This window comes from Gossypium raimondii, chromosome 13 (genome assembly GCF_025698545.1).
Source record: "Gossypium raimondii isolate GPD5lz chromosome 13, ASM2569854v1, whole genome shotgun sequence".
Classification (NCBI taxonomy): Eukaryota; Viridiplantae; Streptophyta; class Magnoliopsida; order Malvales; family Malvaceae; genus Gossypium; species Gossypium raimondii.
The window spans coordinates 36,383,084-36,398,630 of record NC_068577.1 but is presented as its reverse complement, the minus strand read 5'-3'; the positions used below and the strand labels follow the sequence as shown (position 1 = coordinate 36,398,630).

The 15,547-nt window shown below is 30.7% G+C and overlaps 2 long non-coding RNA genes across 2 annotated transcripts; both read right to left on the bottom strand.

Moving 5' to 3' along the window:
• Positions 1-2,387: 2,387 nt before the first annotated feature.
• On the bottom strand, positions 2,388-3,239 carry LOC105784381 (uncharacterized). Its single transcript, XR_001130475.2, has 2 exons — positions 3,123-3,239; positions 2,388-2,840 (listed from the first exon to the last, which is right to left on the bottom strand). It is a non-coding gene; the product is annotated as an uncharacterized LOC105784381 (long non-coding RNA).
• A 7,039-nt stretch (positions 3,240-10,278) lies between these two features.
• On the bottom strand, positions 10,279-11,068 carry LOC105784380 (uncharacterized). The gene is made up of 2 exons (XR_001130474.2): positions 10,898-11,068; positions 10,279-10,603 (listed from the first exon to the last, which is right to left on the bottom strand). It is a non-coding gene; the product is annotated as an uncharacterized LOC105784380 (long non-coding RNA).
• Positions 11,069-15,547: the final 4,479 nt, after the last annotated feature.

Sequence of the window (15,547 nt, the reverse complement as noted above, 5' to 3'; positions counted from 1 at the left end):
ATCACAAATCATGTCATAATTGAATCTCAAATACATTCAAAACATCTAGTAATATAAAGAAACCTGTAATTAATATATATTTTCAACTTTCTTTGAGGATTCACTCACCTTTGTGCGTTGTGGTGGAGCAATTGGGACATATACACACATACAAAAATTCAAAGATGAAAAATATTTAGCTCTTGATCAAAAACCAATTGTAATGGGGAGTATTTATAACTTATTGGCTTGATGCGTACAACACATGAATCAACATAATCTCATGTTGAAATAGAAAGTTTAGTTCTCATAAGTAATGGTTTAGACATTAATCAGAGGTGCTTAATCAATAATTTCTCTAAACCATTACGCACAAACTTTTACAAAAGTTTTTCAAACTCAATCAATAAAAGATTGAGATATAAACTCATCAGTATTAGCAAGATGAATTTTCATAATTGCATGATCTGAAATTAATTATTTAAACAAGCAATCTTGCGAACGACAGGTTGCAAATTGATAACACATATGTGCTTATTTTGTAGATACATCTACCAAAAATCATATAATATTAAAATCATCCACATGGTGGATGAATGGACCCATATTCATTTCAGAACTGCAAGACATTAAATCTCAACTTTAGCTAGTGAGTTTCTAATAATCAATTTTCATTGAGAATAAGCAACAAATGAGAATTCTTTAAATTAAAGAATCTTCTAGTTCTTTAATGAATGTCCGTATGAATTCTCAATTAATTTTCGCATCATATATGATCCAGGATGGTCTAACTGGTCACGTCAAGTAGTAAATGTATTTGTATCAATAAACTTCTGGTTTACTTTAACTCGTGTTTCAATTGTACTAAATTGTAACAAATTAATAATTTTATTATCATTTCTTTTACTTTGTATCCACATATAAGTGCTATTGTGACATTTACTACTGAAAAAGTCTAAATCAATGTGAATATTATATTGTCACTAAATCAACAAAATAAATATAATTTCCAAATAATTATATGTAATATTCGCTTCAGGGAATATGTCAATATCTTCAAATGCAGGGAATTTACTACATCCACGTTAAAGATTATGTCTTTCGAATTTATTACACATTACTACATTCTCTTTAGGGAATGGTTAGGTTTCATGGTTAAAAACTTTTGTTCAATTATAAGAATTTTTTTTCATGATATTGCTACTGTAAGAGCACATTTGAATCATGAAAAGTTGAATAAGTTCTCTTGCAAGGTTCTCATCAGTAATATTTTTCTACGTAATTTTAATTGAGAACTTAATTTGAATACTTATAAAGTTATACTCACAGTTTTAAAAACTTACAACTTCAGGTGCATCCAACCATAATGAGTTTTAGATAGAATTACCATACTCTACTGCTCACATTTTTCTTTTAAATTATTCCAGAATATATGTAGATCTTTCACAGTCAAATATTTTGCTTCCAACCCCTTAATGGGGATGATGACAAAAGAATATCACAAAGATTATAAATTAAATATAAATTAATAACTCAATTCTCTCTTTTCATCCTTTCAAAATAGATATTTATAGCAATAGTGATTCATATGAAATATAATATTTTCTTATTCGAATCTCAATATAAGATCCATTATAAATATCTTTTAAAACTAATGGATTAACCATCATAAGATATTAATATATTAGTTCTTCGGAGCTTTCAACTAATTTTGTACTATCAAATATTGGAATGATATTTGTTTGTTTTAGTACCAAATAAGATAAATATTTTCTATCTATAATGATAGAATTTATTACTAAATTCTCATATCCTTCCTCAAAGAATATTAACAAAACAAAATATTTAGGCATATGCCACATATGTGGCCAATAATCTTTCATATCACATTGATAACATAAGTTATCTTTACCCTTTGAAGAGTTATCTTGAGAACTCTCATTGTTCTCTTATTTATTACTATGGTCCCACTTTTAGTGGTCCATGATTATATCTTTTATTTTCTTCATATTTATATTCACTTCGGGGAATGCAACAAATCTAGTAGGACGGACTTATAAACATCTCAATAGATTATTTATTTTATAATCACCATCGCAAACATGCGTGAGATTTCAAATCAAAATCTATCTATTCATATTGTCATGATTAGTCTCTAAATATAATAAATATGATATAATAAATAAATCATAGTAAAATATACCTAAAGATCTGAATGGTTAAAGGCTCTAATGATTACCCATAGTGCGCAGGCCTCAATTAAAGACTAAAATTGCAATAGCTCTAGAAGGCAATCGACATCCAAATAAAGAGATTTGGAGTGACCATATTATAAAATAAAAGAGAATCGTGTTGATAACATGTTATAAAATAAAGAGAGATGGAGAGAATAAAGAACAAAGAAAATATGGAAGCAATAGAGAATGTACTTTATTGATCAATTAGGATGATTATAATGCTTCATCAAAGTCTCTATTTATAGGCATAAGAAGTATAAAAGAAATAGAGATCTAATTCTAATAACTATTAGAATTTAAAGTACATCAAAACTTTATCTTGATTATGATGGACATCCACTTAATAAGATATTCATAACATAATTTTCTTTTAATATATATGTAGGGCCCAATTCCTGCCCGGCCCGTTAAATAAATAAAAACCAAACAGAAACAAAGGCTAATGTTTCAGTCCAATTTTGTTACAAGTCCAATACCGGGCCCAATAGCTAATTCCTAACCTAGGCCCGAAATTAATGGAAAAGGAAGGGTTACGAAACCCTAGCATCAGCCTCCCCGCTTCCAGCGAAGCCTCCAGCCACCGCACGTCTTGGGGCGGACTCCTCACGTGCGCTCCACAAACACCTGCAAGCACGAACTCAAAGAGTCCGAAAGAGAAGAAATAGCAAAAAATAGCAATTATATTCGATTTATTTTTCTTTTTTCGGGCTATATAAAGTCGTTTTATTTTGTAAAATGGGGACGGATTGTATTGAGAGAATACGGAAATACGAAAGAAAAAGAAAACAATTGTCGAAGGTGATCTATTTATTCTGTTTTTTTACTGCTTTTTGTTTCATTTTTCTACTGGTTTTTAAAAAAAATAATAAATAAATAAAAGAAAAGAGAAGGAGGGAAGATTCTTACCAACGGTGGCGCGCCGTCGACATCTTTGTTTAGCTTCATCCAAATCGAAGTTGAAAGGAGGATTTTGGTGTGAAGAGCAGGGGAGAGGATGAAACAATTCTTGCGGCTACTTTGCTGCAAATGGAATTGGGTTTTAATTAGGGATTGAAAAGGGTTTTAAAGCATTGATGGGTTATTTATGTTTTTAATCCTTCCATTTTTATCCCATCGTTTCAAAATCATTGTTTTTTGTTTCCAATTTTTCCTATGATATTGAATTTGTTTTATTTTAATCCATTGCTGCGCAGTGTTTTGGGTGGTTTGGGTAAATTGTTCTTTCGGTCCTCCTCTTGTTACGCGTGTTTTAATCTGCTCCCTTTCTCTTTTTTTTTTTTTGAAGTCAGCCCTTAAATTCTATTTATTTTCAACCTAATCTTGAATTTATTATTCTAATTTTTTATTACTAATACTGTTTATTTATATTATTATTACTGTATTATTATTAGTTTATATTTTTATTTATTATATTATATGTTACTATCATTGTATCTATATGCGCATATGTATGTAAATATATAGGTATACATTTTAAACGTTTTAAATACATATACATATTATGTACATAGTTTTTTATTATTTTATTTTCATAGTTTTTTCATACATATATACATATATACATTTATATTTTATAATAGTTACACGTTTTCGATATTTTATAATTTATACATGTTTGTACATTTTTTATATAATATGTACATATATATCCAACTGTATTTAAAACTTACTATAAATGTATTTTCCACATTATTATATTTACCAATATACTATATTATACATTTTTTTGTAAATGCATAAATATATTTCATATGTATTTTATTATTGTTATTTTCATGAATTTTGTGTACATATATATGCATAAACGTTTTCAAATATGTATGCATCTTTGGTATTTCATAGCCATACCTATATTTGCAAAATTCACCTATATATCATGTCTATTTGTATTCATACTTTGTAAATATATATACATATATTTTAAATCAAGTATTTGTTTCATGTTATACATTAACTTTTTAACATGCCTTTTAGAAAATATATATTATGGTTGCGTCAAAGCATTAAAATCATCATATTTTACAAATTTCCAAAATATTTGGCATTCATGATTCTCGAGAAAGATCGTGTCCTAACTTACTGGATTGCGATTATTTTTCGATGGATTTAGAAAGCCAAGTATTTGTTTTGCAATAAATCCACAAATTTCAAATAAAAGTTTATTCTCGAGAATTCAAAAATGTTGGGTCCTAACTTACTGGTCATGACATTTTATTATCTCGAAATAAGGATTTCAAAAACAAAAGGCAATATTCGGTATTTTGAAGATTTAAAAATATTGTGCCCTAACTCACTGGGTGTGATGTTTTATTTCTTTGAAATAAGAATGTTCTATTTTGATTCATTCACGAGTTAAAAGTTCTGTTTTAAAATCTTTTCAAATTTTTGACACCAAGACATTAAACAATCAAATTCGGTACCGATTTTTGGGCGTTGCGAGGGTGCTAACCCTTCCTCGTGCGTAACTGACTCCCGAACCTATTTTCTCAAATTTCATAAACCAGAATTATTTTTAAGGTGATCACACCTCAATCAAAGATCGGTGGCAACTCCAATTTTCGTTTTTTTTAAAGCCGACAACTAAATTTTTGTTTTCAAAAAACGGTTTCGACAGTATATATTTTTTAAAATTTTATTAATTTGTTTTAATCTTTTTCAACTATGATTTTTTAAAACATGTTTTCACTCATATAAAATAATTAATTATAAGTGCAAAATATAAGCTTAGCTTAGCTTTATACAACTTCATGGTTGTATTCTATGATCATTAATTTGAGACAGAGCTCACTAGCCATCTAGTCTTTTAGTTGACCCAAATCTGATAAGTATTATGAACTAACATCATTTCTATGCTACAAAAGGAATCAATGGTCCAAGGTTTAAGAGGCAAAGGTGGCATCAAACAATAAAAGCAAGAGATATAAATCATTATAGTAAGGAGATCATGCTAGAAGCATATCAAAAGCAAGAGAAGAGAAGCAATGGGCGACTCATGTGGTATTTGCCTATTGAGAGTTAATAAGGATCTTAGAAACTCATTGAGAATGCTAAACATTTTAAACATTAAAGTCAAACTATTCACCCAATTTTTCGGGAATAAACACCCAAAGCCAAAGACACGATAGTAAACACCCAAAGCCATTGAAAGCCACAATAGAATAAAAAAAAGGATTCAAACAATTAAAAAAAACAATAATAGCATAGATTTTATTTCGAGCAAGAAAAGAATAGAACAAACGATTCAAAGATTCACGTTTTAGTTAAAACCAACACCCTAAAATCCATTAAAAGCAACAAGATCAACCTAGAAACAAGTGTGAATTAACCAAATAAAAAAACCCATTTTAGATTTCCCTAAATGAAAGCAAGAAAAAAAACAAATCCTAAAGCACATAATTTGGTCCCAAACATGCATGGACTAAAAAGCAATTGAAGCATCATAAACTGATAAAAAGAATAAAGAAAAAAATACATTGATGCTGAGAAAGGTTAAACCCAAAAACCTTTTTTTTTTTTTTTGCAAAGGGAAAAAAGGAAAGGGATAGCAAACCTAAGGTTTAGGGCGTGGCAAAAAGGGAGAAGAAAGGGGTTGATAACCAATACAATCGATGTGGGAAGGAAGAGGAAAGGGGAAAGGGGCTTCGAGAGAAAAGCTTTGGAAAATGTCTTACCGAAATGAAAATGGTAAGACGTTTTCCTAAAATAAGGGTTTGTTTTTCCCGTGTTTTGGAAAAGATTTTACAGTGGAATTTCATTTTTCACCAAACAAACAATGGAAAACAGTGAAAATGTTTTCCTTAAAAAAATTTACAGGTAAGCAAACACACCCTAAATCTCTAGCTAGAGTTATATATTTAGGCAAATCATCCTAGTGTCGATGCTCCGATCTAATATTGTGTATCAAGTCGGCTCAAGTACATTTCTTTTTCTTTGCATGTTTATTTCTTGTTTCCAGTTTTAGTTTATTTTCATTTTTTATTTATTTTGTGTAGTTTGCTTGAGGACAAGCAAATACTTAAGTGTAGGGGTATTTGACTTACCGTCAAATGTAACAGTCAATTTGGGTCAATTTCGCACTTAAGGAGCTTGTTTGCTAGGCAATTTAGGATTTTATATTTCACTTTTAGTAATTAGGCTTTAGGATAAAAAGTTAATAAAATAAGTGTTTTTTAACACATTTTGTAGGTGTTGTGACCCAATAGGCCGACATAGGCCTTAGGTTGTGCTAATTAGTTCAATTGAGTGTGTAGGATGGAGATATAAAGGCCAAATTAACGTGGAAGCAAAAGTCGAGTGATGCACAAGCTTCCCAGGACATCAAAGCGCCAACCGAATGACACAAGGTAAATCTTTGGTGTCGTGTTACGCCACACAAGGGGTGTGGCGCGACACATGTCAACGTGTTGCCCAAGTTTATTAAGGTTATTTTCGTTCGTGTAATCAAACTTATATGAAGACCTAGGATGTGCCGAAGACCTAATTTGGCCTGCCAACACCTCTATAAATAAGACATTAGGGGATTGATGTAATCAAATCATCCTAGATGCTTTCAAAACCCCTACTAGTTTAAAAGTATATGTAGTTTTTCTTTTCTTTTTGGCTTTTCAATACTTTCTTGTTTTCCTCTTGAAATAAATTTTGATTTAAGGGTTTATTTATATTATTCAAGTATTTCAGTTTATGTTCTTTTGCATGCGCTTCATTTCTTTATTCTAATCAAAAGATTTACTACTCCATTCCCCATTCGATATTCAAATCTACGATTATTCAAATCTCTTTTCTTCCTCGAATCGATTATGTTCTTTACATGATTTATTCAATCGGAGTTGAGATTATGAATAACATGAGTGACTAAATCCCTTAGAGGAGATTAACGAGTGGATGGAGATGTGATTAATGGAGGATTTGGGGTTTTTCGAGAAGGATTGGTTGGTATAAATTATGTGTTCTTAAATTGTTAGGATTAACAACCCTAATAAGTTATCATAGGCTAGACGAGGTCGATAGATAAGTCGAACCGAGTAAATCGTAATTTATCCTTATTGAGAAAGAGAGGTTGGGAGATAAGAGAGTATCAACCATTCGATTGGTTAATTAGAGGCCAATAGGTAATAATTGGTTAATCAATGGCTAATCCACCCTAAAACCCTAATCCGAAATTAGTTACAAATCCTGAAGCGAGTTAATCTTCCTGCTTGGTTTATTGATTTATTTCATTTGTTTATTTTTCTTTATTTATTTATTTTTATCTCTTCAACTTATTTTATGGTTTATCATAATATAGGAACTAATTACTACTACTTAGACTTGTTATTGTAAAAACATTTTCATTATTTATTCCATCCTCCCTTGGGTATGATCCTCAAAATACTTCCAAGTATTTCGTTGTACAAACTATATTACAATTTGACTCGTACACTTGCGGACACCGCCGTTTTAAATTTTATATGTTTGGTGTTATATTTATTCTATAAACAATAGTGCGTTTATAGGCGGTCATGGGGATTAGTCATTTCTACCAGTGTTGGATACCCTACTTGCATTATAACTTAAAAGGATTAAGAGTATACAAAGCTATTGAACTTCTCCAAAAAATTAATTAATCCCCTACTTTTTTGCACTCAATTGTACCCTTGAACTATATAAAGCTACACCCAATTAGGACCATTAATCGTTCACTTTAATGGTTGATCGGTAAAGTCTAACAATTCCATATTTTTCTACATTTGTGGTTATGTTTGCTAAATGACATGCTATAATTGTCCCACATCATAAAATTGATATTTTCTTTATAAATTTATTAAAATATAACAAATATAAAATTAATAACAAATTAATAAAACATAAAAAATTAATATAAATCATAAGAACTTCAAAAATATGTATAATTTTTTAAAAAAAATAGAAAATAATAAAATGATTATTAAAATTTAATACAAAATCATAAAAATTATAAAAATTACCTAAAATTATAAAAAATTTATAGAAACTTGTAAAATTTTTAGAAATAATAAATAATGATAATAATTAAAAAATAAAAATTAGAAATATAGAAAATTAAAAAATTATAAAATTTTTATTTTCCCAAAAACAAATTTATATTAGAAAAGTAAAAAAATAAAATAAATTATAGAAAATTAAAATAAAAATTAAAAATATAAAATTAATAAAAAGGTAATAAAAATAAAAAATAAAAAATTCTAGAAAATTATCTATGACCTAAAAAAATTCCCAAAAATAGCCTACTATGTTCACCACTTTGACATAAAAAAAAGTTTAGACGAACTAAAAAAACATGGTTTCTTTCCCATGCTCTCGGGATAGTGAATGGTGACGCTGATAAGTTGGTAAATGCTACGCCAAAAAACACATGTTGGTTTTTATGCTTTTGGGAAAAACTTGAGAGTAAAAAGTTGTTTTGAATGATTATGTTTGATTCCGTCAAGCTTTTATTGAATTCAATATATATTTTTATTTTTTTTTGGAAAAATGGTAAAAAATATTTTTACTATTTTTATATTTTCGTAATCTAGATTTTTCTATAATTTTTCAATTCAAGGTGTAAAAAAGTGAAGCTTAATTAACTTTTAGAAAAACTTCAAGAGTTTGAATTGCATTTACGAATAAAGCCTTAGCAATGTTGACAAACACACCTCGTGGATTCTCAATCTAGATTTTATTATTGTATAAGTCTTAGCATTTGTAAGAATTGTCTAGATATATTTTAATTATCAGATTTTTCATTGTACATTTTAATTGTTTGATCTAATAGTAATTATATGATTATATTGATTTAAATTGTAATTTCATATGTGTATTGCATTTATTGATTATAATTGTAATTATACGAATATATTACTTAAAATTATGATTACAAAAATATTTTTAAATTATACTTTTACTAAACTTTTTTTATAAAACAAACCTTTTGTTTTATACAAAAATAACCTTAAACATAAGACTATCAAATTGTATACATCAACATTCAACCCTTCGTAAAAGATGACACAAAAATCGAGTATTATCATAATTTTCATTCATATTTTAATTATGGTTGAAGTGTATTACGCTCTTATTTATGAATTGGGGAAAGACTAAAAAATAAATCCTAGAATAGGAAATGTTTAAAATTATGTTATTTGGGTGCCGGTTCTCTTTGTTCACTCCTATGTATAAAGAAACGTATCTCCCTTTTTCTTGATATTAAATTATTGGAATGAGAATTGAGTGGTCATATATGACCAAATCAAATAAAAGAAAATGATGATGGGATGAATGTCTTATTCTCCAAACAAAAATCTCCAAGCGTTTAATTGGGTTCAAATTCAAGCGTCCGCGTTTTACTAGCAATAAAAACTGTGGATTTGAATTCCAAGTTTGGAATCAAGATTTATTCCAAACCACAATATTCTCTCTCATCTCATTTTCCAAATTCATCATATATCAACTCACCTTATTTTAATTTTCAAATAGAATCTTCTATTTATTTTAGTTGAGGTTTTTTTCTAATGCTTACACTACAATTTTTCACACATGACACTATCCATCTCGAAATTTATTTATAATTTGGATAAATTACTCTTTTACTCCCTACCTTTTAATTTTTAAGTTATTATTTTACCTTTTATTTAAAATGTTTCTTTTAAATAAATTTAATTGAATTAAATTTTAATATTTGTAAGATTTATAAAATAATGTGTTTACTATATATAAATTATATTTATATAGAATCATGTATACAAAGAAAATTATATTTTTGAACCAAAAATTAATTTAAAAATTAGTATTCATTGACATAAATTAAGACTTGTATGTTATAAAATATTGAGTGATAAAGATAATAGGATTTAGTTTCTTATCTCGTATCCGTTTTATGCTCCATAGAAATTAATCATTTTCGGATTTATGGATGCACATGGAATTCAAAATTTCAACTTCCATGATTGATTGATTTCATAGATGTAATTTTGAAAATAAAATTAACAATAATATCAAGTAAATAATTTTATTGATGTGGTTTGATTTATTAGATAGCGGCCAAAATATCAATTAATTAATACAATTTTAATTAAAGTTATGATATATGTTCATTGACTTTTTATTGTGAAAGTGGGAAATCATTTTTAAACAGCTTTGTAATAGGCCAAAATAAAATAACAGGCCATATTACAGCAGCCCAAAACCATTTACAATTTTTGTCCAATAACAAACCCGAGTAGCCCATTAACCCAAGATATTGACCCAAACCCAAATCTAACCCTAGCCCAACTGCAATGTGGCCATCAACACAAAAAAAAAACAACAAACAGCAGTCACCATAAGCAGTTCGTAGCAACCACGTTCAGCAGCCTTTGCGCACGCCGCGCACGATTTCTCCCCAGTGGAACCTGCAACGAGCCACGAACAAGTAGAGATAACGGGAAATATAGCAAAAAATTGTAAAAAATTATTATTTTGGCTGTAAATATTTGGCTATAAAAAGCCAATTGTTTTCTGTAAATGGGGTTAGCAATATTGTATGAAAAAAACATTAAAGAAAATACGAAAATAAGGAATCAAAAAGGCAAATTTTTGAAGGTAATTGTTCTGTTCATTTTTTTCTTTTTATTTGTTTTTCCTTTTTTATTTTCTATCTTGTTTCTTAAAATAAAAGCGGAAAAGGGGAGTAGAGGAGGACTTACCGTCGCATCCGGCGTTGAGGGATCTTCATTCCGTCGTTGGAATGAGAGGAATGCAGAGCGGCAGTGGGAAAGGGAGGCTGCGGCAAATACAGAAATGGCAGAGAAAGGGTTTTGAAATGGGATTTTATATGGGTTCAAAAGGGGCCATTTGCGCGATTGGTCCTTTGCTTTTTGGGGTTGTTTAAATTAAATTTATTATTTCTTTTAAATTTTACTGCATATTTAAATATTGTTTCAATTCGGTCCCCGTTGCTGTGCAGTGTTTGGGAAGTTTGGGTAAATTTCTCTTTTGGTCCTCCACTGTTAATTGTGTGTTCTAATCGGTCCGTTCGTATTTTATTATTTTTCAAATTTACCCCCTTTTTTAAATTAAAGTTTAAATTAATCCTTCATTTGTCATTTTAAGTTTTTTTTTTTAAATACTGTTACATTGTTATTATTACTGTATTATTATTAGTATTATTTAATATTTTATTAAATATTAATATTATTATACCTATATGTATATACGCATATGTATGTTAATAGATATATGTACATATTTTAAATGGTTTTAAAATATATATACATGTCTTATATATTTTATTATTATCACTTTATTTCTCTTAGTTTTATATGTATACATACATATACTTATATTTTATGATTTTCATATTGTCTTTCATATTTTTTCCATACACTCTTCAAAATTATTAAATATATTTTCCGCATTTTTCTTGCATATACATATATATATACACGCATTTTCATAATTCATTTTACTTTTATATATTTATATATATATATACCTATACATATTTTACACTTTATTTTCATAACTTTTATATACATGTTTAATATATGCATATGCATTTTTTTAAATTTACTTATATATTATATTTTATTTTGTAAATACATATATATGTATAATTTAAATTAAGGTAATAATTTCATGTTATGCATTAACATTTTATCATACTTTTAAAGAAAAATAAATTTTGGCTTCACAAAGTATTAGAATCGTTTTTTTAAAATTTTAAATATTTGGCAATCTTGGTTCTCGAGAAAGATCGTGTCCTAACTTACTAGATTGTGATTATTTTTCGATGAATTTAGAAAATCAAGTATTTATTTTGTAATAAATTCACAAAAATTTCATATAAAAGCTTATTCTCGGGAATCCAAAAATGTCGTGTCCTAACTTACTGGTCGTGACATTTTATTATCTCGAAATAAGAATTTCTAAAACAAAAGGCCATATTTGGTATTTTGAAGATTTAAAATATTGTGCCCTAACTTACTGGGTGTGGTGTTTTATTTCTTTGAAATAAGAATGTTTTATCATTTTAATCCATCCACGAGTTAAAAATTTTTTTTTAAAATCTTTTCAAATTTTCGACACCAAGACATTAAATAATCAATTTGGTACTGATTTTTGGGCGTTACGAGGGTGCTAACCCTTCCTCGTGCGTAACTGACTCCCGAACCTATTTTCTTAAATTTCGCAGACCAAAATCGTTTTTAAGGTGAGCCGATCACACCTCAATCAAGGATTGGTGGCGACTCCAATTTTTTTTTTAAAAGTAGACAATCAATTTTTATTTTCAAAAAAATGGTTTCGACAGCTTGGCGACTCCACTGGGGACTTCTGAGAGTCGAGCCATGAATTGATTATCTTCTGTCTTTTTTGTCAAAAATTCAAAGTTGTTTTAAAACCTGATTTTCCCTTTGCATTCATTAGTTTTAATTATCATATGCTTGTTTGGTTGGTTTAATTCTGTTGGTTTATTTGCATTTTGCATTGCATTGGTTGGTCAATTTTACCCCTCTAAGTGGGAGTGAGAAGCTAGTCATTCGTGAGGTTTTCACCTCCGTGCAAGATAGTGGATCGCTTTCGGGATACATTCGTACCTATGTCTTCGTGAGATTTTCATCTCCGTGCAGCCATAGGGAAATGTATTCCCCTGAACCGAACTCGGTCTATATGAGCCTATAATAGGTGAGGATCGAGGAATCTGCTGGTTCGGGTACCTTTACCCTAGAAGTCAAAACCTCATATAGTGAACTTTAGGAACCTACCCTAGGTAGAACTATACCCCTAGTAGTCACCCGAGTAGGTATTTTATTGCTTTCGGTTTGTTTTTATCTGATACTGACTTTTTGTGTTTTATTCTAATTGCATGGCATTACAATTACATGGCATTTCATTACAAAAAGCGTTGGTTCATTTTCGATTACTAGATAGAAAGTTTTATCATGGGAGATGGGTTTCTTGATAGAGTGGAGGATAATGCGGCTGTCCGAACTTGGGCTGAGATGACGCAGCGCGAAAAAGGTGATAGTTTGGTTGAGGGACACGTATCAGAATTATGGGACTTCACTCGTGTTAGCGTAGCCTAGAACAACTTACAAGAGTTGAAGGAGATTTGGGATTAGTGGAATAATGAGGTTAGACAGTTGTTCTATTCAAATTATGGGGATTTGCCTTATTTACTCGATATGAAGGTAGATAAGTGTTTGTTTCGAGCTCTTACCCAGTTTTGGAATTCGGCCTACAGTTGCTTCACGTTCGAAAAGGTTAATTTGGTGCCTACAATAGAGGAGTACACAGCTTTACTTCGGTGTTCGAGAGTTCAAGTAGACAGAATCTATTCAAAAGTGGTAAATGTACCGACCTTCTTGAGGAAGTTGATGAATATAACGGGGATGAGTGAGCAGTGGGTTACGGCTCGGATCAAGAAAAAGGGGGATAGCAGGTGCATTCGTTGGAAAGATTTGAAGGACCTCATTTTAGCGCACCCAGATGTGGGGAAGAGGGTAGATGTCCTTGCTTTAAGTATATATGGTTTGGTTGTGTTCCCTAAGACTTTGGGGATTGTTGACGAGGCGGTTACTGACTTATTCGATCGACTTGATAAGAGAGTTTCACTAGTCCCGGTAATTTTGGCAGAAACTTTCAGGTCACTGAATGCATGCCAGAGGGTAGGAGATGGTAGATTCATTGGATGAGCGCAGCTCCTACTTGCATGATTCCACAGTCACTTTTGGAAGGTTGATAAAGTTTCATATCGGGTTTTCTCTGAAAGTTATTCACCATTGAAAGAGATAGTGGCTACACCAAGGAGGGATAACATCTCGGAGGAGAAATGGATGGCAATTTTTCAGAATTTGCAAGAGGAAGATATCGAGTGGAGAGCTCCGTGGCTGTTTCCAAATGAAGTCCTATATCGGTGTGGGGATTTTGATTGGGTTCATTTGCTTGGAATTTGGGGAGTTGTTGGTTATGCCCCATTGCTAGTGTTAAGGCAATACAGGTCAAGACAGTTTGTGCCTACAACTTAGGGATTGGCCGAGTGTGAATTCTCGTATAAGGATGATGGCTACAAGAAGAAGGTTCGTGAGATGGCAATGCATGGAATCAGACTCGCCGAATGAAGAGATTAGTTGTGGGTCAAATGATAATTCCCGAGTATAGCGAATGTAGGGTTAAGAGGATCAACAATAACATTCCTGCGCCGAGTTTAGAAAAATAGTCAGTCAATAGAAGAACATTTGCGGGTTGTTCCTACTGAGCTGGAAATTATAAAGCAGATTTTGAACGAAAAAGTGCGGAATTAGAGAAGAAAATAGAGCAAATGGAGAAGGAAAAAGTGGGTTTGAGATTGGATGTAGATGTTCAAAAGCTCGAGGCTGATAAATTAAGGAATGGGAAGAATAAGGCCGAGGAGGAGCTAGATAACTTGAAGACAGATTACAAGAAGCTGTGTCAGTCAATAAGACCTGCTGGGCTAGGAAAAACTTCAGAGCAGTGGCGTGAAGAGGTTCGAGAAGAAAGAAACAAGTCAGACTGGTGGGAAAGAAAATTTCAAGAAATGCAAGCACGAAATGAAGCATTAGAAAGAAGCTTGTCGGAGAGCCAAAAGGAAAAAGGAGAACTAAAAGTCAGAGTAGTTGAGTTAGAAGGGTCTCTCTGTCAACATAGAAGTCGAAATTCTGTAATAGAGCTGAAAGCAAGTCTGAGCAAGATCGAAGAAATGAAGGGTAAAATAGAAAAGTTAGAAGCCGCATTACGAAGTTGTGAGGTTCGGATTGAGCATCTAGAGGCAAAGGAAGGTCGCCAGAATGAGCAGCTTCATTATTTCCAGGATTAAGTCAGAAATAGGGATCACGTTATGGAAGAAGCTGTGGTACAGATTCGAGAAGTGGCAGACCACTTGCAAACTTTAGCGGTACAAGCTGACACGTTGAGCGTAAAGTACGAGCTAGAGTCAGATCGAGGACAAGAGTTAGCATCGTTGCTTAAAGAGATCAAGGTATTAAGTATTAGGGCAAAGCCATATTTGTAGCCCATTCTATGTAAAGAGATTTATTTTCTAATAAAGTTTTTCTAAAAGTAATTGAAATTAGAATTAACGCATTTTCTGCATTCATTTTCATACATCGCATTACATGCATTAAAAATTATCAAAGGGTTCTGATTAATCAAAATCATTCCTCAGTTAACCTGGAATCTAACGAGCCAACTCAGCACCGTTACGGTACACGAGTGAAATCAAGAAGTATGGATCAAAGATTAGAAAAGCTTGAGCAATTCCAGAAAGAAATGCAGTAGTAGCTCGAGAAGATTCAGCAGAAAATGATGGAATCTTAAGGAAGTATGATGACAAAGTT